This window comes from Perca fluviatilis, chromosome 14 (assembly GCF_010015445.1).
Source record: "Perca fluviatilis chromosome 14, GENO_Pfluv_1.0, whole genome shotgun sequence".
NCBI classification, from domain to species: domain Eukaryota; kingdom Metazoa; phylum Chordata; class Actinopteri; order Perciformes; family Percidae; genus Perca; species Perca fluviatilis.
The window spans coordinates 10,029,851-10,044,490 of record NC_053125.1 but is presented as its reverse complement, the minus strand read 5'-3'; positions in this window follow the sequence as shown (position 1 = coordinate 10,044,490).

The window sequence follows — 14,640 nt, the reverse complement described above, 5'->3', positions numbered from 1 at the left end:
GAAGGATGGAGAATGGTCATATAGGGTCCTAATCAATAAATGTAGAGATAGACTAAGGAGGCTAGAGAAGGATCACAGAGGGATATGGAGGAAGATAACTGCTCAAGACCACCAATTTTCAGCAATCAGGCCGAACATGACAGCTTGTAGACCCAACCAATTATTTACCCCAGCCAAATCAATAGAGCTCTCTCCGAAAGATAACCATCAGCAGCACTATCTGCAACACATTCACAGCAGAACTCACAAACACACACTGAGCACTCTGCTCGCTCTGCCACTGCCACTTTTCAGCTTTTCATCGACTGCACTTAAAAAATAAAGACCACAATCATTTAATTATTGGACAACTACACTGAAAAGAGAAGCATTAAAACAGCATATGTCAAACTGTGCCTACAGCTAACATGAAATGGCATCACAGGGACACCCAAAAGAAACATATGCACTTGCACACGCACACATTCGTTAATGGAGTTGAGGCTGCAAATACAGGCATGTTAGTGGTGATGAGTCGATGTGTGCAACGTCAGAAGTCTTAACCCTCACCACAGGAGTCACTGCCCCCTCCTGGGACCCCCCCAGCACCACATCACAGTCAGTTTCATCAGTAATGAGAAATGACACATATTACAGTGCAGTTGATTCATAAAAAACAGGGCTTGCACTGCAGTTAAACGAGTCCCCGAGGAACCGCTTAGGAACCTGAGAGGCCCATCAGTCAGAGGATTGTGCATCTAGGGATTTATAAAGTAATGCACTTTAACCACAATGCACCACCACATCTCACCTCCTGCACCCTGCCCTGTTTGCCCTCACCTCTCCGCACCTTGTTCAAGCCTCGAGCCCAGATTCAGTTTTCCATCTCCAGATGTCATTGTCTTAGGCAGTAAATGTTGTATTTCACCTCCCATGTTATCCGTTTATGCGGCTGTTAGCCATTGTTCTTGACTGTTGTTGAGGTTAAACGCTTGTGGCTCAAGGGCTCGGCAACAGAATCAACACCTCGCAATGAAAGCCGTTATGGTCACTGCCAACAGGCCTAGAGCTATATCCACTCCCCATGCCCGATTCTTGCTCTCATTTTCTCTCAGTTTCTCTTCAACACACATTTACTGTTTCACACATATTGTAGCCTTTATTTTTTTCCAACCATCTCTATTCCTTCGCTCTTTCTAGAATGAGAGATTTCACTTTGCACTACATTATCTCAGCTTCCTTAGACTCCTTTTCACCCCATAACTTCCTCTTTTCCTTGCTTTCCTTTTTCATCCATCCCTCCATGTCACTGTGCCTGAGGATTAAGTAGTTTCTACCTCTGGGGGCTCCACACTCACTCACGCACACACACATATATATATCTATTTCCTCCTCCTCCCTTTCCTGGAAGAGAAGTGAAATTTCTAAGACAGGACATATAGCAGACAGAACCCCTTTACCGTTAAAAACCTACCTAAAACAAAGACTCAAACTTTTCTTATGAATATATTAAAGTGTCCTCCCACAGCGCTCTTTCCTCTCCCGGCCTTTCCTCCACCTTCTCCCACCTCCCCTTACTCACTGTCGACCCAATTCCTCCCTGCTTCTCACCTCCTCTCATTCCTTCACCCCTACTCCTACACTTTTCCCATCTCTCCTCTGCTCCTTCTCCCTTTCCAACGCTGTCTAAATTTCTCCCCGTGCCCCCGTGAGACATTTTGGAGTCTGTACAGAACAAACAGCATGTAACATGTGAGCCCCTGTTCTCGTCGGTTCTGGTCTGCCTGTCTGTCATCAACTCTGGTCCGTTTCAACTAGTACAGTTTAGGCCCTGTCTGGACAGGTCCACAGGGTCCTGTTGGTTTACATCAAGTTCCATTGTGGTTCTTTCAAATTAGGGCTCTTACTTAATGTCTGGGCAAGCTGCTAAGCTGCAACCATGATTTTTACTGAAGCATTACCTTAACCCCAGTTTCACCCTGGCTGGAGATCTTCTGCCAAACCTAGACCATACATACAAGGAAAACACATAATATCCTAAGAGGATTTTTAAAAGTAACCAGGACCTTGACCTTTTTGATTATTATCAGCTTCTAATGTTGGGGATTTAGGATTTAAATTGTATTCACCGTAATGTAAAAATCAACTAAGAAAAAGAAAGATCGATTGAGGCAGACAAATGGAGACAAAAGTAAAAGGATAGTTCAAATATAAAGCAATCATTTCTGAACCGTTCAAAGCTAAAAATGATGGTTAGGTCTGCTTTACTGAAGATCTAAAAATACACATTTTAGATGGGCTCTAGGGTGGGAGATGAGTGTGTCCCCCAACTGTGATGTTTTTCTCCCCCACTTTGAATATCTAGGACAAAACTCTATAAGGCAACAGGAGGTACGGCTGCACAGATGGAAGGAAGGGAATACGTGTTTTTAATCGATGGGGGAAAGAGAGAGGGGGCAGTGGCAGAAAGGTGAGGAGGGCCATTGGCGGTTGGGGTCGGGGTGAACATGTTGAACAGTGCCAAAATCACAGACACATCTGCTGTTCATCTCAAATGTTTCCAATAAGCTTTAAATGTTTCCTGAAGCCCTGTGAAAGTGTACCGAGCTGCCAAGACAGAAGGGGGTTGGTGTTTGATTTTCTTTGTGTGTGTGTGTGTGTGTGTGTGTGTGTGTGTGTGTGTGTGTGTGTGTGTGTGTGTGTGTGTGTGTGTGTGTGTGTGTGTGTGTGTGTGTGTGTGTGTCTGTGTTAAAGAAATAGGTGGTCTCTCACACTTTTTTTTCTTCTTCATTGGACGTGTCTATAAATTACCCAAACTTGAGTGAAATGCAGAGAAGTACAAAAGCAAGGGTACACATCTTTACAGGCACACATCCACACAGCAAGGAAGGCAAATAAGTGGCTTTTAATGTGCTCAGTGAGTCAGGCAGAAAAGCAAATGCCAAGCACCTAAAAGAGTACACAGCTGCTTCAAGCAAGTGTTGACAACTATCTTTATAGGAATTAAATATTGCTCTTAGCCCCACCCCAAGTAACCGCCAAACACCTGTGACTCACATCAGACAGGCTCAGGTTCCATGACATTAAATCAACATGTTCGCTTTTTGACGCCTCACACACAAACTCATATATAATGTGCCTCACCCGCAACCACATACATACCTCAGAAATATGGACACACACCTTCAAAGACTGATATGTTGACACCCCTCACCCACACACACACACCCACACACACAGCTTTCTCTGGCTGTGAGTTTGCCAGCAGCCAGCTGGTACTGTCATGTCTGATAGGCTGCAACAGCGTGTGTGAGACGAGGCCGGGAGAGGAAAGAAGGAAGGAGGGAGGCAAGCTGAAAATGTATACAGCAGAATGCATTAGTAAGATTGAGAACACTATATCAAACCATGGCAACTCATTACACTGTCTTATTTGGGTCCACAGGGACTCCCCCTCCTCCTCCCCCCATGTCCTTTATCCCAATCCTCCACACTACAAGACATTTTTCTTTGTCTGCGGCCGCCTTCTTTTTATTGAATGACCTCCTGTTTGTGTTTTTTAAAGAACTTAAATATGAACTAAATATGATCATGACAGGGATGAATTGTGTATTGACACTTTGCATAAGTGAGAGATAATGATTTTGTGTGTCAGCTATGTTGTTTTTAATAAAAGGGAAATAAGAAAGATTTTTCCCTGCCCTGCAAGACAATAATTAAAATGTTGATCAAGACTAATCATCCAGCAATTATTCCATGATGTGACTAGCCAAAAAAGCACACAACAAAGCAGTATTATTATTCCAGTGTTTTGTAATGTCTGAATTTGCCTCCAGACCAGACATTAAGTGATTTGGTTGGTTGGGGGAATTAATGGCCACATAGATAGAAGCTGATAATTACATAGATTTCTTAATGTAAAACCAGCTGTCTATTGAAGAAATTTTTTACCAGCCGCAACACCTTGTGAGTCTGTGTGTCTGTGTGTGTGTGTGTGTGTGTGTGTGTGTGTGTGTGTCATCACGGCAAAATGTTGTCCTGGAGACACCTACTGTAGCAGCAACTACCACAGAGGCAATTTTGAGTACTTGGCCAGGTTGTTTATGTCTGCGGCCAGATTTTGTCTCTGCGATAACGCTGAACCGTGCAAGATGCAGTCACAAAACTTTACATGTATGTAGTTGACATCAAAATGAAGGCTGAGTTCCAAAATGGGTGTGGTTTCAACAAGGGCACCGGAAGTAGGGGGTAGAAAGTAGGGAAGGGGCCCCTCCACTTTACGCCCCTGGCCTGATTTGGCGTCGCAGCTGGTGTTATCCCAAGATGGTCTCTAGTTGATTTTTTTCCGAAGGGAAATCCAACTAAACAAAATTAAGTCTGCAGTCATGCTAGCAGCTCCGTGAGGCTCTACTGTAATGCTACCATGATCACAATGACAATGTTGAATATGCTGATATTTAGCAGGTATAATGTTTTTAAGACAAGACTGATACATTGTATCTATATTTGGCCTAGTTATTGAGACATTTCAATTAAAACACAAATAACAACCCCCTTGTTGGCATTAGAGGAAACGCCAGGATCACCAAAGCCATATTCTTCATCTAGGAACCATAAATGTCTGTAAAAAAAAAGTTGTGCCTATCCATCTGATCGATGTTGAGATATTTTTAACACGTTTTTCACACTATTCACATATGATACTTATATAAATATCAAAAAGCAATATACACCTCCCCCCTCCCCTGACACAAACACAGAACAAGAAATACCACCAAAAAGCAAAAAAAACAAATACAATTGAGACCCCCCTTGGTATTTTAGTCTGGACCAAAGTTGTGAACCGACAGACCAACTGACTCTCAGACAGTCCGACATTGTCATCCCTAGAACCACGATGCTAACATTGCTAACTATGAAAAGATCCACTTTCTTTTCACAAGCTATTAAAACAGTCAAAGTGCTGGCAAGCAGAGCACTTAACCCTGATCTATGACCAGTGGCAAAAAGCAAGTTACCCATTGCAGCAGCAGACAAATGACTTTGCATGATTAGCAGACATCATCTCTCGGGCATGAGCTCTCTTCGGGAATTAACTTTCAATTAAAAAAAAGTCACAATTTTATATTATTAGCATTATTTAATATTATTATATAAAGCAAAGTAAAGTTTAATTGCCTGTATGTACATATCCGTAAATCTCAAAATTCCAAATTAAAAACGTTATCACAAAACATTTCAAATGAGTGATGTATCCAGATTTAAAAGCAGTTGGGTTGCAAACGAATGTCCTCAGCAAAGTTTGAAACTTTTATTATAAAAAGAGAACTTAAGGCTGCCCTTTACTTAAAGTTTGTTGCAAAACCTTTTATGGTTAAACTATATTACAGAACTTCTACAGATCTCCCTTACACAGAAAGAATATTCATATATTCAAAAGTAATTGTTATTGTAATGTAATTCCTAACATAAAGGATAGTAATACAGCACACATTCAATTTAACATAACTGCAGAATGCAGTGACATTTGAACAGGATATTGTGAAGTCCTCACAATCACAGCCTCAGAGATTAACATCCATAAAGAGTATAGTCGAGCTACCATCACCTGTCCCCATGTTTTATTCACAGCCTATCCCCGTGCATTACCATACATATTTATAAGAGATAACTACATTTACATGTACACCCTTGAGCATGTGCATGTGCACACACACACCTAGTTCAAGTTCCAAGTTCAGCCTATCCCTCAGGGTTAAAGCTGTCATTTTAGTCCTTCACAGCGGTTACTGTACGTGTGCATATCATGGAGCATGCACAGATCTAATGTGTGTGTGTGTGTGTGTGTGTGTGTGTGGGGTGTGTTTGTGTGTGTGTGTGTGTGTGTGTGTGTGTGTGTGTGTGTGATTCAGATTGACTGATAGATGATGGCTGCAGGGCAGGTGGGCACTGAGTCATCTGCAGGTGTCGGAAGGTGGATGGATGGAGGGGAAATGTGTGGAAAATTTGGGGGCAGGGAGGGGTGGAATAGATGAAGTTAGGTAGCCTGTCGGTCAGGCTGCCACTCAGCCTCATGGGAAACTGGTTTCAGCACAGCTTAAGGGCACAAAGACAGAGGGAGGAAACCGAAATAATGTGGGAAAGGGAAGCAAGGCAGAAGGGGAAAGGGTAACAGGTCAAAATATGTGGCACATTGGGGGATTAGAGAAACTAAGAGATGCAAATGAACAGTGTCAGTGCTTTATTAATCACACTGCCATGGAAAGGTGGAGGGAGCGATCGACGCGGGGGAATCACAGGAACACACAAAGATAAAAATAGGGGAATTCTGGTAAGCAACAGGCAAAAGCGAGAGCAAGTGGATGAGTAATGGCACAGGAATGAAAGACGAGGTGGAGTGGCATGCACAGGCAGAATACAAAAAAAAAAAAAAAAAAAAATATATATATATATATATATATATATATATATATACATATATATGATGATGTAAAATATCACTGCTACCAAATCACCAGGTGATGTCATCTGGTTGAATGCAACATCATCACACTGGGTTTGGGGCGACAGGGTTGAGATGGAAGAGGGGGTGTAACTGCGTCCTCGTAAAAGAGCAAAAGAAATCTGCTCTGTACATTCTCATTATCCCATCATCTCTCTCTCTCTCTCCAGTTCCTATCAAAGCTTGTCTGTCTCCCTCCCCCCCCCCGCCCACACCTCTCCTAAGCCGCTCTACTATTCGGCTCGGCGAGGCTTAAGATGGAGGGATTTTGCCCTCTTCTCCCTCCATGTCAGTTCATTTCCAGTACAGAGTGCTATATGAGAAGCCTGCATCTATCAGCAAGGACATATAAGCTGCTATGAATGTCAAGGGTCAACTTGTGATATTATTCTGCTGTTAATGGCCCGCCGTGTTATAGGGCCTCTAATATCCCTGGAAAAGACTGCTCAGACAGCTGCAGTGTATGTATGAGTGTGTGTGTGTGTGTGTGTGTGTGTGTGTGTGTGTGTGTGTGTCACATCAAGAGGCTGTGAGACCACCTTGTAGTGACTCACATGACTAATGCTCTTTTAAATCACAAGCGGGTTTCAAAATCAAAGAAATATTTTTTATGGCCTCATCCACATCCAACAGCACACACAGGCGCATACACACAAACAAACAAACAAACACTTTAGGCCATTCGTTTGCACTTTAGCCAGCCTTTGTAAAGTTTTGACCTTTTATTTTATTTTTGAGTTTTAGTTTATAGTTCCACTTTGGCTCTTTACTTTCTCTAAAGCACTAAAAACACAGCAACTTTAAAAAAATATTAAATGACATTTAACGGCATTAAGTTAAAGTGTGTTGGGGGAAATGCATTAATTCCTTTTGCATTCATCAAAATTCTAATAGTTTCAGCCATACCCAGTGTGAAGTCAAAAGATGCACACTGAGAGGCCTGTAAATATTACTTCACTGTAATCTCAAAGTGGCCACAGGTGCAGCCCTCATGCATTTATTAAAAGCACATTTGAATTTTTAAACTGTTGAATTGCATTGTGTTGGGGTGCCAACATGCAGATTCACTTCATTTCTCTCCCTCCTGCTGCAGTGAGCAATAAAAGACTCACTTACAGGCTTTTAAAGCCCCCCACCCCCCACCACATCCATGTGTGTGAAGATTTCCACAGAAGCGAGTTTAAGAGCAAACCTTATAGGCAGTATACTATAGGTCGAAACTATATGTTCTTATTTTGGGACTTATGAGACCATTATCGCAAAACTACTGGTGCCATGTGGAACATTTAAACATCAATAATTCAGTGTCATATTCATTTCGAAACATAAAACCAATTACCATAAACCAAGAAATCCACAGCTGAGTAGAATGGCAGCCTGTATTGGAGTCTGCTCCATAATACATTGTTTCTGCAACAAAAAGTAACAGCTATCATGGAAAATGTGGATACTAAACATGCTCGTGGCATGAGCAATCATGTCCTTCATTGTCTCAACTGATTACAGCATTTATACTAAGGTAGAAGAATAGAAGAAGAGCAGCTTTTTAGATTTTTGCATGGATGCAGTCATTTAGGAGAAAAAACCTTTTTGTTTTTGGATGACATTGTTCTACCAAGCTATAACAGATGCCACACGGACTATCTGATTGGATCTGATTCATTTCTTTAGTCTAAAGGGGCCTTGCATTGTGTTCACTCAGAAGTGCGATTTTTCATTTCATTAATACACACAGTGAAAAGTGGTGGAAAAATAATCAGATGAGAAAAGTAAAAGTAGCAATATTATAATGCAGAAATACTCCATCATAAGTTTAAGTCCTTTTTAGAACTTTACTTGGAGGACAGATATATAGTATTAGTAAGATAATTTAATGTAGTATAATAAGTACTCATTCTGAATAATGACCCTTTTCAGTGTATTCAATTAGCAATGAATTAAAGTGTTAGCAGCCTTTTAATGTTAGCCGGTCACATTGGAACTGAATTTAACTACTTTATATACTGCTGTTGGGTGCTTTAACCTATAACATTATATTTTGCATGATACATTTTTATCAAAGTAACTTCACCCATCAGAAAAAAGAGGTGGAAGAAAATGTATCAAATGTATTTCCCAGTGAAATTCTGTGGGTTTAGTGGGTAATCAAGCTGTACAGTACAAACTGAAAACACAATAAACAAGATAAGTACTTCTCACCTCTGCAGAATAAATGTTACCAAAAAGGATATGGTTAAGAACAACCTAAGCTCTAAGGTCCATTTAATGGATTTTAGACTTGTTAGCTGAATATCACAGTTTGAATTCAGCAAATGGCGCTGGCTCAGGCTTCATCACATTAACTTAAAAAGATGGGTATGCATACCCATTTGTACATCATGTACACCATATGTTTTTGTTTGCTGTAATCACGCTTTCAATGTAATAAGGGGCGACGAAATCGACAATCCTAGTTCCATGCATAAAATATTCCCATGTTTATCTGAAGCTAAAGAGACTAACTCAGACTGCTTAAGTCTCGTATCAGCTTCAGCTATCATTTGGAATGTATTTTGGCGATCTCTGTGGACTGACCGTTTTGTGCATTTGAAGCACATTAGAAGGGGTCTTTTAATGGCCAGTATGGACAGAGGGATGATTAAAGCCAGATAAGAGGGGGATGTTTGTAACCACTATCCTGGTTCAAGGTTAGCCTGGAAATCCAGACCCAAATCTGAAAGATTAAGGGCCTGGCACTGAGTAATGACAATGGCCCAACTCGAGGGGCGGCACCAAGCATGGATTTGAAAATCTCACTGCACGCAATTTGATAACACTATGACCAATCACAACAACACAAGGGGTGACGTATCCAGAGCCCCATACACTTAGCTACCAGCGGAGCTAACTGGTAGATTACACTGTCGTCATCTGTTTAGCTCGCCTCTGGCCCGCCTATATCAGATACACCGATGTGATTGGTGCAGCACGGCTACAAGGGCATAGTTAATGAATTCCTCAATGCCAGAGTGACTCGCTGAGCAAATTCAAATTGTGCTCTCGCGAGAACTCTGGATTTCCAGGGTAGTTCAAGTTCAGAAGAGATCTGAGGAGCAGTCAACAAAAGTCCTCGTAAATCCACCGAATTTAAAAATCCAGCACAATCAAAGCGGAAGGAAACGGAAAATACATGCATCCGGGGGAATTTCCTACAGCACCGAAGCAATCCCGGAAGTGGAACGCAAAGGATATAGACTAGCTGGGCGATGACCATGACTCTATCCCAGTCGATTACATGAGCAGCTTTCGACTGGTGGTCCAACAGACAGCTGATCTTATCTGCTTCTGTACAGGGTGTTTCCCACAGCTATATTGCTGGTATACACAACTGTTTTTCTATCCAGGGATTCCTTTCTTTTTTAGGCTAACGCCTAACAATAAATAATTTGTTAAAAGTTGATCTGCTTTTCATTGAGAATGCACATGGCCCCTTCCTGCTATTCAAATAGCTTGGACTGTATCCGACTTTATAACAAACTAATGGGAAATTAATTATTTTTTTTATTATGGTTCATGTTAAAGCCTACTGAATTGAAAATCAATATGTTTTTGACTAGCTTTTCTTTCTGTACAGTGCATAAGCAGACCCAGAGACCACCTTGCAGGTATATTGCTGAGGACCCAAGGAAGTGCAATGTATCAAACTTAAACATTTTAAGCATCAGCGGTGTAACTTTCGGAATGTATGCTTTTGTTTCTGGAAATAGCCTGGTCACAAATAGAAAGCTGTTGTGTAGGTGTATTGCTCAGGATCCAAAGAAGCGCAGTCTCGAGTGTGAAGTTGTTTGCAGGGCGGTTCTCAAGAAAAGCTCGAATCGACTCGTTCCAAACGGGCACTGCACTAGTCCCTGATAATAAAGCAGCCTTTTTAGAAAATCACACCAATTCTAGTTTTTCTTTGCCCTTAATAACCCTCATCCTGTTGCACTACCTGGCTTGATTTACGGTCGTCAAGGTAACCGCTCCATTATAAGCATAATAGCTTGCACAGAACAATGTATGTCATCATTTTGACAAATTTCTGTATGGCTCGCTGGAAAATCATTATCATAATTGCGACTACATGTGTGTACCTCAGCGTGAGCACGTACCTGGGCACCTGGTATATATTTTTGAAATGGTCTGGTTCTGACAGCACAGACAAAGAGGGCCCAATAAGGGCCATACTGAAATCTGTTCTCGGAAGCTTTTTTACAGACTCCTACTGTTTTCTGTTGTTCTTTCTGAAGGTGACTTCATTTCTTCCCCTTAACAATTTCTACTCCTATACAGACAGCAGGAGGCTGACACAGAGGCAAAAGAGAAATGTTTTGTGCGGCAAAGACTCTACCAGCTACAATGATACACACCAGTGAAATTCATAAGGGACCAGCTCCTTTGCTGCTGCATCATATTCCGACTTTGTAGAAGTGATGAGAGCAGCACAGAGACATGGTAATAAACCAGGAGGCTGTAGTCTTAGCTATGCGGAGGCCTTTTGCATAATGAACAGTATAATTATTTTCTGTTGGGTGTTAATCCTAACAGATGAGAGCTCAGGTGGACAGAAGGCAGTAAAGAGCGTAGAGGCTGTTGCAGGGTTTAGTGTGCTGTGGCCTCAGCTGTAATGAAGCAGGTGGATGCAGTGGAGTTAGAGGAGGGAGCTGTAATCTGGGAGGCTGTCTGCTTTATTACCCCACTGTCTTGTCATGAGGCCACACACACACACACACACACACACACACACACACACACACACACACACACACACACACACACACACACACACACACACACACACACAAAGAAAAAAAAAAGAAAGAGAGAGAACAAATCTGAATGTGTGAAGTAGAGAACCAGAGGGAGGGAGGAAAGGGAAGCAATCAGCCGCCTGGTCCTAATCATGTTCCTCTCGCTTTCCTTTTCACTGAAGCCCTGCTCCCAGCTCCGCATTTGGAAGCATTAAGTTGCCTAAATTATTTCATAAGCATCTCGGCCTTCACCACCAGCGAAGGAAGAATGCAAGGGAACGATGTACAAGCCACTGATTAGACCTAATTAGGAATCCTGATTAAGGCTTTTAATTAGTCGAGCCAGCACTTCAGCTGGAGAGGGCGGCAGAGATGGAAAAGACAGTGGGAGAGTGGGAGGGGGGTATGAAGGAAATTGGATGAGTCTGTGGAGAAGAGTGTGGCGTAAAGGGAGAGAATGCAATAGAGCAAATGAGAAATATGGAATATTAATATAATATTGGTAATATTGATGATTATTATATTGAAAAGCAGAGAATAAGTGACACATGGGGCAGAAAGATCTGAACAACAGGTGCTTGGATAAATGTTTCAGTGAAAAGTGATTCCGCCGGTCATTGCTCTTTTTTAAAATAGTTAACGTTGAGTCATGAAAGATACTGATAGAAATCTTTTCAACAATACTCAGCACGCAATTACTGGACGGGGATGTGCGAGAGGTGGCTCAGTTCAATGTCAACCCAAATGAACGCTAAATATGATGTCATTGTACGGCTATTTTTATCAAGCAGCTTTGGAAACTATATGGAACCGTGTTAGAGCAGTGGAAGCTAACTGAGCTACACTACAGTGGGAAGAGCTCAGCTGTAGCAAAGCTGCAGTGTTTAGTGTTAGTTCGGACTTATTACTTATTACTGTCAATGTAACCTTGTAATTTATTGTATAATTTGGGGATGATGTCTTGTTTTTTTTTTGTTAAACCATGTTTTTATTCAAGAAAGGCAAAACAATACAGATCTAATCATTTGGTTACAGTGTCTTGATTTCTTTTTTTTCTTGTTTGAAAATGAATCCCATCCCACCCACATACTGCCATTACCAACAAAACAAAAGTGAAAGAGAGAGGAAAAAAAATAAAAAAATAAAATAAAAAAATATAAAAAATAAAAAAAAGAGCAGTTCCCACTTCGTGTGGAAATCATATCAGGCATCAGACAACGCAACTGTGTGTATTGGGTAGAGCTGTTAGGGCCTTATATTATCTGGGGGGAGGGTGTTAAGCCTCTCAAAGTACAACAACAACGGATCCCATATCTTATGGAATGTATCAGTCGATCCTCTAGAGAAATACTTGATTTTTTCTAATTTCAGGAATAGCATCAGGTCTTTAAGCCAGACTGACGAATATGGTGGTTTAGGGGATTTCCACTCCAGTACTATCCTTCTACGGGCCAACAGGGAGGCAAAAGCAAATGCGTTTCTCTTGTTAGTGGTCATTGAGACCTCACTCACAAATACACCAAAAATGGCCATTTCTACATTCAGCCTCACATTCGTGTCAAATGCTTCATTTAAAATTTTGCAAACAGTTGACCAAAATTCTTTTAACTTTGGACAAGTCCAAAACATATGAGCCATGTCGGCTGAAGTAGAATTACAGCGGTCACATCTGTCATCAATGTCTGGGTATATTTTGAACAGTTTGGATTTGGTATAATAAATTCGGTGAAAGACTTTAAATTGTATCAAGTTAAGGCGGGCACAGGAGGATGTGCCATTAACTCTACTCTGAGCGCAGTCCCAGGCTGCATCAGATATCTCCATCCCAAGTTCTTCAGCCCAATCAGTTCTGATTTTATCTAATGACACTTTTCGAAAAGATAAGATCGTGTTGGATATATTTGAAATCTGGCCTTTATGCTGATGAATGATGTCTTGTTGAGTTTGTTTTTGTGTTTTGTTTGAGTTTTTCTTTTTATATGTGTTACTGTGTAATGTCATGTTTTGAGCATGTGTGGCTCTGGCTGTTATTTTCTAATAGTGATTGAAAGGACCCCCTTGAAAATGAGATGGTACATCTCAAGGGGCTATCCAAAATAAAGAATAAATAAATGAAATAAATAAAGGATTCACCAAAGTCACACGATAACACAAACTAACTAACCGATCGAGGCGCCGGTAAACAAGCTACTCCCGTGTTCTGACTGCTTTTGGTACCTCATACAACCCCACTTAAAAAAAGTCCAAACTATCCCTTTAAGATTGTATTATTAATTATCCTGAAGGTACATTATGAAAACAATAATTACTGCTAGTTACCATGTCATTCCTGAAGAACATTTCAATAAATGTGAATTAAAAAAAAATAGACCATGGACATGTATTCTTTTTCATGTTCAAACTAATTCTTATAGCATACTATAATGATGACATTCCTAATGTTAATCAGTTTTTATAGATTATTAATGCATTTTTATTGTGTGAGAGGTAGTAAGTTAAACACTTAATTAATATAAAAGCCTATTCTTCTGCTGGGGGCAGTGTAAATTAATGAGTAGCTTCAATAGTTAAACCACCACATGCTATAAGCTACTAGCAACTCTGCTGATCCCCCACACAGGGAATAGAAAGACGTTTTCATTAAAGACTAATCTTATCCCAGTCTTCATTTATTATAATAATCCATATCAGTACTTTTCAACCTGACGCTCCCTAGTCCATCAGATGTCGTAGTCCCATTGGGTTTTCTCCGTGGAGTTCAGGGACATAAGTTAAGTACTAGGAACATCCTTTACGTATCTGTGCCTTTCACTAAAGAAAAGCAGGAAATGCTAATATTTCCCTTTGACTTCTCCACCAGTGTTTGCATCCATCCTTCTGATCTTCCTCTGCTGGAGAGCCCTGATTTGCCTCTCTGCTGTTGATCTTCACGATTTGACAGATCCTCGTTACAAACATAACCTCTCAGTTGTTACGTTCTTCGCCTCTCATCTTCCTCCTTCCTCATTTTCTTGTGCTTTTTCTTTGTTCTGCTTCCCATCTGGCTTTTTTTTTCTCAAAGTACTTCACACACTCTCTCTCCCCCCCTCTCTCCCTGAATCTCTCTCCCTGTCTCTCTCTCCTGTCTCTCTCTCTCTACTGTAGACCATTTGGCAAAAACCTCATCTCTCCCCTCATCCCTCGCTCTCACCTCAATTTTCGGCTGTTGCATAATTAATTAGCAGCACTGTTCACTATCAATGCAATTACTCCAGAGAATGGAGAAAGAGAGAAACGGAGCGAGAGAGGAGATAGAGGGGGGGAAATAAAATGGGAGAACAGGGCCAAAATGGAGATGCCGTGAAAAACGAGAGAAAGGGAGGGTGATTTTAGCCCGCAAAGAGATGGAGT